General features: G+C 38.8%; 1 protein-coding gene across 3 annotated transcripts in view; it reads right to left on the bottom strand.

Moving 5' to 3' along the window:
• The window catches only part of LOC107033502 (spermatogenesis-associated protein 31D4), a 145,240-nt gene that overhangs the window by 118,206 nt on the left and 13,062 nt on the right, over nt 1-13,972 (bottom strand). For 2 of the 3 annotated variants that reach the window (XM_072959652.1, XM_072959653.1), the window contains exons 3-5: nt 13,640-13,729; nt 4,349-4,468; nt 14-89 (exon numbers count right to left, since the gene is read on the bottom strand). The gene's annotated coding sequence lies outside the window, so the exon portion shown is untranslated. The remainder of the gene's footprint in view (nt 1-13; nt 90-4,348; nt 4,469-13,639; nt 13,730-13,972) is intronic. The other variant, XM_072959654.1, reaches the window with a different exon arrangement.

Raw genomic sequence — 13,972 nt, 5'->3', positions numbered from 1 at the left:
CTTAGTTACTTACAGGCTTTCATTTCACTGAATGTGAAATTTTGTCCAGAAGAGCAGTTCTGAGGACATGTCAGGCTTGTCAAAGATTCCTTAAAGGACCAAAAAGTAAAAGTAAGTACTGATGTCACGCTGTGGAAGCTAGGAGCTTCCATATCCACCATCTCATTCAGTTCCCCCAACAGTCTCATGAGGCAGGCATCATATTTTACAAAGTCTATTCCCTATTACCTGCTTTCTTAAAAGGTAAAGATAACGTCAAGGCAGAGAAAGGAAACGAAAGGAAAGAAAGAATAACAAACAACTGGATACATCCATGACCTCTGTGAGCATTTAATAACTCTGTCTTGGTGAAACAGAGTAATTATGCATACAGTCTTGGGGTGACAAAAATTAATAAAAAGAGAGGAAAACGGACACATCCAATAAGAAACTGGCTTAGCAAAGTGACAAATCCAATGATAAATTATTTGATAGGAAAAAAAAAATCCGAACATTAATTAGAATATAAGTATCCACAAGTTTAAACATCTTAATAGGAAAGCATGTATATTTAGGTATTTATTAGGCAGAAGATAGTAATGCCAATGCAGTTTATGTCAGGCTCAGTAATAATATGTGACTGTTTGCATTTTCATTCATTATGTCTAGTATTTCCTTTAAAAAAAAAAAACTCTCCTCTTGCAAAATAAGAAAAAGGGGAATAATGACAGAATAAAAAGTGAAAGTAATGATTGGTCAAGTCTAAAATTTAAGAAAATAATCCACAAAACGTTGACGTAATGCTTGCTTCAAGAACAACATAGCATTTACCAATAGTAAATTATATTTGAACATTTGATCTTAGATTTTAAATGAGCGTTATTTTAAATCTAGTTTGCAAAGACTTTAAATTGAATGTTTCCCAGCCCTCTTTGTCCTCTTTTAACCATCTCAGGATATTAGAAGCAGTCAGAAGTATCAACATTTAACATATATTTTTAAAATACTTTTCCTTCTAAAAATTTGGAGAAATATTATTTCTACTTTTACCACCCAGGGAAAAATAAAGCAGACCATTGAAGATAAAGTTCAGTTTCACTGAAAAACAAAAGAGATGCAGGAATTTTGAACTGGCCTAGCAAGAGCGTTCAGATAATGACTCCAGTTTTCAGTTCTGCATAGATAAAGGCTAAAAATTTAAAATCTAAATTCCTTAGGTAAGAGTTTGCCAGCTGTTAATTATTATACTGTAATAAAACTAGAAGTTTCGGTAGAATACCACATTAACTAAAACAGTAGTCTTTAAAATGATTTATGATGTCTATGTAATGATTTATAATAATCTTACTATTTTCTTCAAAATTTATAAATTTTAACTGGAGAAATAAACTTTATCATAGTAAATGGATGATTTCATAAGAACAGAAAAGGAAATATTCTTTGATATTCTGTCAATTAACAGAACATCTTCTAGGAGTTTTACGAATATACTTGAAACATTAACCAGTGTATTTATTAGAAATATTATCTCCTTATGGATGAAAGTATCATTTTAACATGTCAATCAGTGACTATGGTGTCTGATGACCTGAATTTTCTACCTGCATATTCACTCACATGTTTACTTTCTAGAGCTCTAGAACAGGGTGGATATTTGTCTTCAGAGCATACAAACGGATCTGTCACCCAGGGACATCAACATCTTCACTCAGAGACAGCCTGCTGTGTGTGGGGTACTACATTAGGATAACCTGCTTCACTAGCACCTGATTTTCCTTCATTAGGTGAAGCAACTTTGTGCAGGGAAAAGAGTTTGGACCAAGCATCGGAAAGTCTGGGTTTCAGCCTTCACTCTGCCACTAACGATCCCGGCAATAACCGTTGTCCCTGGATGGCCTCAGTCTGCTTATCTGCAAGAATCTGCATGATCAGGTGGCTGGACTACATCAGTGCTTTCCAAGCTTGTTTCAACATCCACAGATCCCTTCCTTCACACAGAGTCTCACATGGCGCCTGTCACATCAAACAGATAATAAGGAAGTGAATCTGGTTGAAGAGGATTGGGAGGTCCACAGTGTTTCCAGAACCCCCAGGAAAGTTCCATAAAGCATCTTGATAGCTCCTCCAGGCACAGTGTTAAAACCACTGTTTAGTTTTACTTTAACACAAAAGTCATCAGCAGGAGGTCCTCTAGCAAATAAGGATTAGAAACAAATTTTGCTTGGTCTGCTCAGTGTTTGTTTATCTTAATTTAAATGTCATTCGGTGGGCTTGCACCCTCCAGCTCAGCCCAGTCTGTACTCTGTTGCTGACGCCACTGGGCTTTCGTGCACGTTCATACTACTAGGGCACTGAAGGAGGCTGAGTTTGTGACCCAGTGATCTAAAGTCTCCTTCACCGGTAACATTCTATGATTTATATATATATATATATTTTTTTTTTAAATTGAGCATTGCTTTCTAACTTGTTTCCTCTTTGAAAACACAAACATTTCTAAGAAAGGTAATGCAGTCATTCCCAAACAATTTTAAGGTAAACAAATTTATCAGAATTTCCTCTCTAACTAGAGATACTAAAATTCATGGTTACAATAGGGACACATGGGACAGGTTGCTGAAAGGTGACGGGAAATGGGGAGGGGCAGGCACAAAGGGTAAATCTGATTTTCTTACCAAAATTTACTTGGGGGCTCATTGGAGAAATGGTTAATTCTAGGGAGGAGGCAGAGAAAAAAATACAAGATGAGCCAGTTACTATAGAAAGTAAGGCAGTGTTTCGAAGCATCATGGAAATACGTCAAAAAGACAAACAGGTGACGGAGCTGCCCACTAGCCAAATCTGGGAAAAATCTGAGCATCAAAATAAAAAAAGACAGTACTAGATTGTAACTCACATAACATAGGAATAACATAGGAATAACATAGGAATCTGTAAGTTCAGACTTAAATAAGTAAAAAAAAATTAAATGGGGAGAAGGCAAGCTCTTCCTCACAGCAAAATGCCAACTAGTAAGTCTAGAAGAAACGTTGGAGTTCCTTCATCAATTGGTGCTAAAGTAGTCAGAGAAAATTTTGTAAGTAGGATATTGACGCAGTCTCAAGGTATCTCCCCACAAAACACATGCAATTTTTAAAGAGAAAAGCTGTAACTTTACAGTGGAGAAAGCACCTGAACCAAGTGATGGAAGTTAACATCACAAACGGACATCAGGTATGCTAGATATGCCACATTGACAAGGACACTTCCTCACTTCAATGGTGTCTCTGCCCAAAAAATACCTAACCCAAGTCTAAACATGAGGACATCCCAGTCAAACCCAGAATGATGAGCCTTCTCCAAAGGGGAAAAAAAAATAGAAAGAAAGACAAAATAAAAGGAGTACCCTCTTTAAAAAATGTCAAGTTCAGAAGACAAAGGCTTAGAAACTTTTCCAGAATAAAGAAAACAAAAGAGGTATTACAACTCAATACAATGCATGATCCTGGATTGGATCCTGGTCTGGGGTAAAAATCAGCTTATAACTAATTATTGCAACATCACTAGGACAATTAAGAAAATATGAATTTAAATTTGGACTGTGGCTTATTATCCATATTAATATACCTGAGTTTGCTAACAACATTGGTTATTAAAGAGAATCTTATTCTAAGGAAAATGCCAAAATTTCAGGGTAAAGGTGCACAATGTCTTCAACTTACTCTCAAATGGGTCAGGAAAGAAAAAGAGTGTATAATATACATAGATTCATAGAAAAGAGAGGTAGTGAATGGTCAAGATACAAATAAACATAAATCTCAGTAAAGGGTAAATGGAGGTGTCTTGTACAATTCTTGAAACTTTTACAGAAATTTGAAATCGTATCAAAATAAAAAGTTACCAAAATGCTAAAAGGAAAAGTTTTCTGGGACTGACTTGACCATCCACAACATCCACAACTTGACCATCCAACAAACCCTAACTTGAGTGATTTATCAGGACCAAGTATGAAGTACAGGATGTAAAAATGTATCACCTGCCAAACAAAACAGTGTTTGATAGACGAGGTAAAGCCAATGCTAACAGAAATATTGGCGACGCAGGAAATACTTAAGGTTAAAAATTCTTTTAAGGTAGAATTTCTGTACTAACTTTTTAGACCCAACTTCCCTTGACGTGAAAGGGAATAACTGTCCCTGAACCATCACACTGGAATGAGTAGGAACAAACCCAGCCATGTTTCCTTTTGGCCCTTTAATTTAAAGTCAATATTTTAATAATTTCTTTGACTCTCCAGTTGGTTTCTCTCAGGCTACAAATGGACCACCACCACCGTGTAATTAAAGGAGAATAACAAATAGTCAGAATATAGATTGCACAGGTGCTGACTTACAAATGCAAACGTTGTAGCAGAAGGTTAAGCTCCCAGGAGGCTGGAGGTGTGTGTCTCTGCTTATTGCCTTCATAATTCATTAATGGTCAAAACAACACTGAGATCAATATTCCTGCAGCCCTGGGAAGGAGAAAAAAGTGATTAGCACCTAAGGAAGATACAAAGACAGTCTCAAAATCTTTCTCCGTACATAATGAAGAAACCAGTCATTGTCATGAGTTTTACCACTTAGATTTCCTTAGCTGTTCATGTTCAAGAGGTGGTACAGCTTAAACGATCTTAAAATGAACCGTTGCCCTACATAAGACCATATGCAAAAAGAGAGAAAGAGTGAGTGAGGTCGTTTTGGTTTCTTCTTTATTCTAGTGATAAAGGAAGGGAAGGAAGGATGCTGGGAGATGGTTAAGACTGCAGAAGGCAATACAGCATGTGATGGTTTCACAAGAAGTTCAATCCTGAAATACACTTGAAGAAGATGTACAAGTGAGTTGTTAGTAAGATCCGTGTCTAAGCCAATGGTCCGAATGCAGATTTCTGGGCCCCAGTAGAAGGGATCAAATTCATTAGGATTCTGTCTGGAAACAGGTATTCTGTATTTTTAACAAGTATTTCATGGTCCAGTCTTTGAGAAATATTAGAAGAGGCAACTGTTACTGTTTTTATGAATTTACTTACTTTAATACTTGCTATGTTATAGTAGTAAATGTCCCTTACAACAAACTGAACAGTATAGATCAAATGATACAGAGAAGTTATGATGATTCCTCCCCAGCCCTAGTCCTGTGAACATTCCTTTCAAGATTTCTGCTTTGGGTTCTTCTAATTTTCAATACCCCCCTGACTTCCCCTAATTTAAAAAAGTAAATACTGCTCTTTTACAATATACTCATATTTTAAATAAATTAGAATAATGAATATTTGAAATAGTGTAATTGGCCTATTAGGTAAGTACCAATTTTGTGCAAAATTTGAAATCGTTTAACTCTTGCCAAGAGTAATCAAGAACTGCACAATTTAAAGCTAGCAGGCAGGGCGTATGGCAACTGTGTTTATCTCTGTGGCTATGTGGCATGCCACTCAAGCCAGTAATCAGAAGTACAGTGGAACCTGTAATTATACACGCCTTGACAATGGAAATTTGGGTATGACGAGTTTGGTGATGGCTCTGGTCCTCCTGCAGCCAGCTCACATTGGTCATTTCATTATCTGTACTAAGTTGGCCCTACACATTACACGACTGAATTTTCTGGACCTCAATTATGAAGATACAACAGAGTTCTACTTGCATCTGCCATCACTTAACAGGAGCCTGTGAACCATGCTGTTACTTAAATGCACGGGAACAACCAGAAGTGATTCAAGTGACTTTTATATTATTTTAATTTTTAGAGTTATAATTTTTAAATAGTTTTTATTCTATAACAAGGTCATCGAAGTTTTCATTCAGTGGGAGCAAACCCCAATTCTGAGAATGTATTCTTTGAGAACAGAAATTAGATGTAATAAAATACCATAAAGAGGCCACATGGCCAAATACCATGCTATTAATTTTGGAGGGAATAGTCAGTGAAACATTAGAGATCATTCTGAGAAAATTTTAAAAAGCATTAAAGCAGGTATGACTTTAAGTTTGCAAATATAATCTTATAACTGGGGATGGATAACGGAATAGAAAAAAAAAAGGCCATGGTTGCAATATCATCAGCACTATAATGTGTCCCTAAACTAAGACTGTTGATACCTGTGCTCTGAGGTTGTGCCCCATTACCTTACATGTATGCCTGTGAAAAATAACTCATGAATGCACTCTTTGAATTCCATATATGGGATGTTTGGAAAATGATTCCCCTTTTCAATTTCTTGGTTATGAATGGCCTCCATTACAAAAGATGAGCATTTAGTTCATTTATGCTATCTCCCTCTTCCTCCCAACTCCTCCTAGTTTTGGGTAGTTTTATTATTATTTTAAAGTTCTGTTGTGGTTACCCTTGTAACTTTGAATATTACATTATGCCTCAATTTCTCATTCTAAAAACTTGAGCATCTTGACTTCTCATTATAGACGCTGAGAGTTTCAGCCATACTGTTCTCTTCATATTTCCTTCATTTTCCACTTCCCATCTTCTGTTAGCTATACTTTTACATTATGAAGATTCATGTTTACCTTTTATTTTAAATTTCTGCAACATAACCAAGATATTCTTTACTCTTTAGGTTAGTCTTTAGGTTGACTATAAGAGTTTAAAGCCGAAGTACTTAACGTTATTTAGACTTCAGCAACATTGTGCACTGCCAAGCTAAGGAGCATTTTCAAATTGCCATTTCCCTTTCTATGAAGGCAACATCATAACCCCTTATCTACTCAAAGGAGACTGTTTGAGTACCATGTACTAGTCTTTCTCTTACAGTACATAAATTACTGAAAATCATACATTTTATTATTCTTCAAAACTAGACCATAACATTCTCGGTTAGCTTTTTGTTTTTTCTGAAATTCTTAATTGCCTCTCTTTTTTATTGTCGAAATACATACTCTACCGGAACACTCAAATTTTTTGTTTGTTTGTTTTTGTTTTTTTGTTCTCTCACTCTCACTATGAAATGTAGGGAGTTCCCTTTCGCCCCAGAGTCCTTCCCTTTGAAGCTCTTCATTCTCCTGCTCCAAAATGGAAGATTTTGTATCATACTCTACTTGCGTTTTCTGTATTAGGACCTTTGCTTTCTTCTTACTTGGATAACCTTCTAGTTCTGATGGAATATATATTCAAGTAGCTTCTTAAGAAATGAGCCCTGGGAAGTAAACTTTCTAAGTGCTGGTTTATGTGAAATGCCTATATTTTACTCTCACAGTTGACTGATACATTGGCTGACTAGGGAAATTAGTTTTAAACTCAATTTCCCTCAGAATCAAAAGGACTACTCTATTATCTTCTAGCAGCCAGAGATGTTAATGAGAATTTGGCTGCTCAATTTTGATTCCTCTGTAGGTGGCCTAATTTTTCTCTCTGGAAACTTTTATAAGTTTTATTGATTCTCAGACTTCTAAAACTTTACAAAGTTGTATCCAAGTGGGTTATTTTCCCCATCTATTGTAGTTGAGCCTTAGTGGCCTTTTTTATTATAAACATGTATGTCCTTTTCTGGGAAATTTTCTTATACAATTTCTCTAGTAATTTCTCTCTCACCATTTTCTCCCTTTCTGGATTCAGTATTACTTAGCTGTTGGGTTTCTTAGACTGGTTTTTGTATCTCCTGTTTCTTCTCATACTTTCCCTCAGTAGTGGAGAATGTTATTTGTATCTCAGCATCTCCACCACTAACATCATCTTTTTTGTCCACATTAACTGATTAAAATAACAATAACTATGACTAATCACTGTGATAACCTGGAGCTGAATCTTTGTTTTTACTATTCTGAGTGCCTCATCCAGAGTAGGTCCCTCCCAATTGTTGACCCAGGTAACATCCTTTTGGAGAGCTGATGTATAAAATGTCATGAGATGGAATTTAAAAACAAAAACAAAAAAGAAACAGAAGAAAACAAATGAAAAAGACCTTACTAAAGTCCAATTGTAGGTATTGCTTTCCCCTCTTCTGCTAGGCTTGTCACTCTCTCTTGGTAAAATTAAATTGGCCTGGCATAATTTGTACTTCACAAAATCACGCTGATTACTACCCAGTACCTTGTGCTCTTCTAGGTGGTTGCAAATTGTTTGATGATTTGTTCTTGTATCTTCCCCAGTATCCAAGATAAGCTGAATAGTCTATAATTACTATGGTTGTGCTTTTCCCTGTTTAAAAAAAAAAAAATGTACTCCATCTGCAGATCCCACTTGTCAGGACCTTCTCCCATCCAATCTTCCTTTTCTAAAATAAAGGCTGGTGGTCTTGCAATTACACTGCCAATTCCTTAAGTGCCCTGGAAAGTGAGTAATCAGGCCCTGCTGATTTGAATGCACCGAGCTTTCTGAAGTGCTCTTCAATCACTTCTTTCCCCTTGTTTGCCTTTGTATCTCCAATAAGATAGCACTTAATCTGGTTTAGCTTCCTTATCATTGCTGATTAAAAAGGAAAAAAAAAGTTAAAAACACAGTGCAAGCCTCTGCTATTACAGTTATCTGTTAATAGATTTTGTTTAGCAGTACTTGTTAATAGTTTTGTTAATAGTTTAGTGGTGGTATTTTGCATCCTATAAATTCCTTCTGGTATGTTTCCTTCCTTCTCCCGCTCCACTCTGCATTCTCTCTTTTTCTTAGATTTCTTATAGAGGATGAGGTAAGGGGAAGGGAGGAAAAACAAAAGAGGCAAAGAGCTCCATATAACTTTATGACAGAGACATTTACTAATCACCAAATATCTATGTGTTCCTCTAAACTTCCCAGCCTCCTTACAGTTGGGGCAAGAGGCATATGACTAGTCCTGGCCAGTAGGTACTTAACAGCCATGAGTTCCTCTTGCCCTCTTTCCTCCTGCCCAGGTGTGCTGGAAGGTTTCAGATGGTGTCCCAACAAAATGCAAGTGGCCTGAGTCATCACTTGGTGACCGAGACCCCTGAGTCACCACTGGAGAGCCATCAGACCCCCAAAGGCCCATATGTTAAGCTGCTAAGATTTGGAGGCTTATTTTTGCACCACAGTCTACCTTATCGTCACTAATACAGTACCAATTTCTGGATTAGTCAGATTAGGTTTTGCCAAGGGAACAAATTAACCCTGAAATCTAAATGGCTTAACATAACAAAGGCTTACTTTTTACTTGTGGTATGTGGCAGCTAGTTTCCAAAGAGGGCTCCCAATGACTCTTACCTCCTTGTAGTCACACCCTTGTCTAGTCACCTCCCACTCTGTCTACAGGGATCCCATGACTCACTTTAACCAAGAAAATGTAACAGAATCCTTAGGAGATCTTGACAGCCTCTGCAATTGAAGTCACTCATGATATAAGAAGGCTGACCACCCTACTGCAAAGAGAGGCCCTGTGCAGATGGCTAGAGAATGAGACTCCCTGTGGAGGAGTGCTTAGGTGCCAGACCTGAGCAAAGAAGCCATCCTCAGTTCAGCACCAGCCAAGCTTTCCAAGGACTCCTGCCCCAGCCACCATTTGAGTATAATCACATGAAACCCTGAATAAGAAGAGCAGAACTGCCCAGTGGAGCCCAACCAACTCACTGAAATGTGAGACAGAACAATAAATTGTTGCTTTAAGCCATTCTGTATGGGATGGCTTGTTGGGCATCAATTGCTAACTGAAGCATGCAATCCATCCAATGTTGGTATATGGGGTTTGAGCGCCACAGACATTCATGGAACCATGTTGATACAGTTTCTACCATCTTGTATCTGCATCACTGGGACTATGTGCCTCCCCTACTGCAGTGGTGCAGTGGCAAGGGAAGAGAGAGCTGGAGAATTGCTTACCAACTTTTAAATACTTTCATCTCTGTTCCCAGTCCTTTGGTCAATGAGAAATGTGGCAGAGTAAACAGAGATTCAATGGCATTAAATATCTCTGCTGCATCTAAAATTTGTCTTTTTTTTCCCTTCAGTATTATAACAAGGTTTATCCAGGAGTCATCCAACTAGCTTTCCCAAAATTGTTAACAGTGGTGTGCAGGACTGGCTCATATAGCTCACAAGAGCCCACTGAGCATATCTCCTCCCAATTCTGCATTCTGTGATGCTATGTTAGTAGCGTGAGATCAGCCATGGTGGAAATATTTACACTACAGAAACTGGCAAATGCTGGCCCTGGAGAGCTGGCTGTTAAATATTTATCAGACTACCAGTTGTACAAAATCCAAAATATACCTATTATTCAGGCTGCCCCTATATTCATAAATATTTACTTATGATAGGTAGAATTTTTAAAACTTGCCATCAATGGTCTTATCTTTCTATTCCACATAACAAATAGCAGGCCAAACCCATAAATTGAAGATTTTTGCACAAACCCAAGTGACCTTTATCAATAATAAAAAAGATGACAATTTGAAGTTTTCTATATGTAATCATATAGAATGTGCATATTTTTATAGTTAACTTCATTTTAGTACAGTATTGGAAATGTTGCTATAAATTAAGTATAGAATGTACCTATTTTCAGACAACATCAACAAGGATTTTAGCACTCCAGTAATTACTGTATCTAATAACACTGTCTTAGTTACTGATTTATTCTGGAAGCTTCAGTATCTTTTAGGCTTTCGAGTTTGTAAGACTAAAATCTCTTCTTTGAAGCCTTGTGGAAAGAGTTAATTCAGCTTCCTGTTCCAGGTCACCAATTCTTTCAATCCTGGCCTTCACCCTGCACACACAATCAAGAGAAGAGCCATCAATAAGGCTCAAGCTTCCATTATGGAATATGAAGCAATAAGATCTGAAATAGCACCTTGGAGGCCTGAAGGAGTTAACACATCTTTCAGCCGTGCCTGCTTTACAGCTCTGGAATATTTTGGACCCTGAAAACCTAGATCATTATTTATAAAAAGTATGAGAAGAGTCCAGTTGGAGGGAAAATCTCATTCACCAAGCAAGAAAGGATGTACTTACAAATGACATTTAAAAACCAAATGACCAGAAACCTTTCACTACAAACAGCAAGGGATTTGAACTTGATCCACTCCTAATTACATGGCAAAAAGAAGATAAGATCCTGAATTGAAGAGACAAGTCACCTGGAAAATGCCGCTTCTGGGGTAGAACCCAGTGAGACCACCTATGGATAAATTTGATGTTCATTAATTCAGAATTGGAAAAAAAAAAAAAGAAAGAATTCTCATTGTATCCACCAATCAGCATATTCTCCATCACAACACTGATGATTTTCTGGGAACTCTGATATGTTTTGAGTTCTAAGGATTATTCTGTGTGTTAAACAAGGTTCTTTTGTTTACAAGTATGACTGATTCTATTTTCTAAAGATGCCCACATTAATATACATTCCAGCCACATGTTCTCACAATGTGATGGTAACATTCCTTCATGGAGAGGCAAGGGCCCTCTGAGCTTGGGTGGATCTTCTTTGTAACTGCCTCCAGTAACAGGCTGAGGTGGAAATAACACTGCATGACTTTGGAAGCTAGGTCATAAATGACAATATGGTTTCCACCTGGCCCTCTGTCTCTGGGACCTGAGCCTCCAGGGGAAAGTCCATCTACCTCGAAGCCACCATGATAAAGAGACTAAACATGGATAGAGAGATTTCCACATAGTCCCACTTCTTCCAGTCCCCCACTGCTTGAGTCTTCCCAGGCCAGGCACAGGTAAGAGTTAGACAATTTCAGCCCCTGGCCTTCAAACTGCCCCAGCTGAAACCAAGTGGTAGTGGAAAAAGCTGGTCCATGCTAAACCCTACTCAGAATGCAGATTTTTAAGCAAAATAAGTATCTTTATTTTAAGCCACTAAATTTTGAGGGTGGTTTTTGTTACACAGCTATAGTTGCTGCAACAACAAGGAGCAGAAGCCCTTCAAGTTAGCATTATCAAAACAGTGGAGGTTGAAGTATAAACATTCAAGAGTAGCCAATGGTGCCCCAGAAGAAGAGACACAGCCGAGTCTCACAAGGGGTTGACTAGGAACTAAACAAAAACCAGCAGAAGCCAAAACAGCTACTTTGTTCCAGTGTCACCTCTCCATCTCCTTCTGCCTTCTTCTCCGGTCTCTTACTTCATAACCCTAATCTGTCTCCCACGTCTGCTCCCTTCTCTCTACAGTTAGGTGTTGTGTGCTTGTGCTGCCTATAGTGCAGCAACACAGCTCTTGAGTTGTACACTCTTGGTTTAAGAGACCACCCTGTGCCAACTAGCATCCTTTCATTCCAGTGATAAATTCCAGGGAGACAGGTTCTAACTGGCTGGTCTTGAGTCCAATGTCTGCTACTGGTCCCTTCAATCAGCAGGGGGAAGGGCCACATTGCACGAGCATGGCTGCCACTCCCAGTCCCCAACTTCCTGGGAGAATTCTCAGGAGGAGGGCTCCAAGACTTCTACACATAACAGTATACCTCATATAATTCTTTATATATTACACACACACACACACACACACACACACAATATTAGAAGGCAGAAGGCATTTTGGATGTTTTTAGTTGTACATGAAACACTACCATGGACTCCCCGTAACTTGCTTGTTCGTTTGTTCACAAACTGGCTTAGGTAGGTGTACCCCAGTCTCCTGCCCCCACCCCTCTCCACTGCATCCTCACAATTACGTGAAAGGGCACTGCAGGGTCTTATAGCAACAAAGGAAGTAGATCAGGCTGATGAGACCTCAAGGAGACCGAACTCAATGATTAATCTTTTTTATTTCATTTCTGCTTTTTGAGGTCTAATTCCTAATGTGAACTTGACTCCTTACTTTACTGCCTTTTAGCTGTTAGGGCTTCTTTTTGCAACTAAGCCAACTAGAGATTCCAGAGGCACTCAGGGAAACTGAGGACTCTGGGTAAACTTTGATAATGTTCCCCCTATTAAAAATTTCCCTTCGCTAAGTAACCTCTGGTGTTAAAAGTCAGATAGAGGTTATCCCTTGGGGAAGGAGAGACTGCTTGTAACAGGGCCTGGCCCCTAGGAAACGATGGTAACTCTTACTGTCATTACTACCTTTATTATTAGTGCAATTAAATTTATTTTGAAATAAAAGGAAAAAGCATCTCTATTTCTGCCTCTTACTATTCTATCCACTTCAACTCAGTAGAACCCACTGCAATTCAGCAGCATACGTTGGTTGAATGCCTCTATGTGCCAGATCCGGGCAGGGCAGAAACTGAAAACAAGTTTCTGGCTGTTTGGGGTCCCCCACTGCAGAGACATACACCTGTAGGAGGATTTCTCTGCCGGCGACATCCATGAATGGTTGTGGGGAATCATTTCTGCCCTGGGTCACTGCTGGTGTTCAGAAATTTTCCACATTTCAATCCTGAGCCAGTGGGAACAGAGGGAACTCCTCTGGCTGGGTTTCCCTACGAGGAACCTGGCCAGTGCGCAGGTGAAGCAGGACAGATTTGCTCTGTGTTTGTGTTTTGCTGCGGTGGCTGTGTTCTGTTTCACCCCAGCGCTGGTTGACCTCACCTAAATAGAAATGCCCTGTGTAGTCTTTTGTAACACCAGTGTTATTTTAAGGAAGCATAAGGAGGTGGGACAAAAGAAAAGGGCCATTAATCAGAACTCCAGTCTAGGCAGCACTCTCCACAACGAGGTACCTTTAGAACCATCCACGTTGAACAGTTGCCTGGAGGTCATTTGTAACCCAGGCGCTCAGCAGTGGACAGGATCAAAAATGATTAGTTACCTGCTCCAGGATTCACGGTCACCGGCGTCTCCAGTATCTCCTACTCTGCAGCTCACTTCTGCCGCTGCACCAGCAGATGACTGGGAGCCACTGAAACCAAATTGGTGAAAACAGTCAGGGATACGCTGTTTCTATTAGGGAGGCCTAATGTGCTCATGATTGCCCAAACCCAAACCGAAAACAAGACAAAAAAGCCAAAACCCTGAAGCTGTGTTATTTTCATTTATTTCTTTCCTCCCTTCCTGAATAAGCAGCTTCCTGAGACCACCCTGATATACATTCCTCTTCCCTTTCAGATACAGAACCGGGCACTTTGCAGCTTGGTTTCTCTCC

The sequence above is a fragment of the Vicugna pacos genome, chromosome 4 (genome assembly GCF_048564905.1).
Source record: "Vicugna pacos chromosome 4, VicPac4, whole genome shotgun sequence".
NCBI classification, from domain to species: Eukaryota; Metazoa; Chordata; class Mammalia; order Artiodactyla; family Camelidae; genus Vicugna; species Vicugna pacos.
Note: the sequence above shows the minus strand (reverse complement) of the source record. Positions and strands in the feature narration are given on the sequence as shown.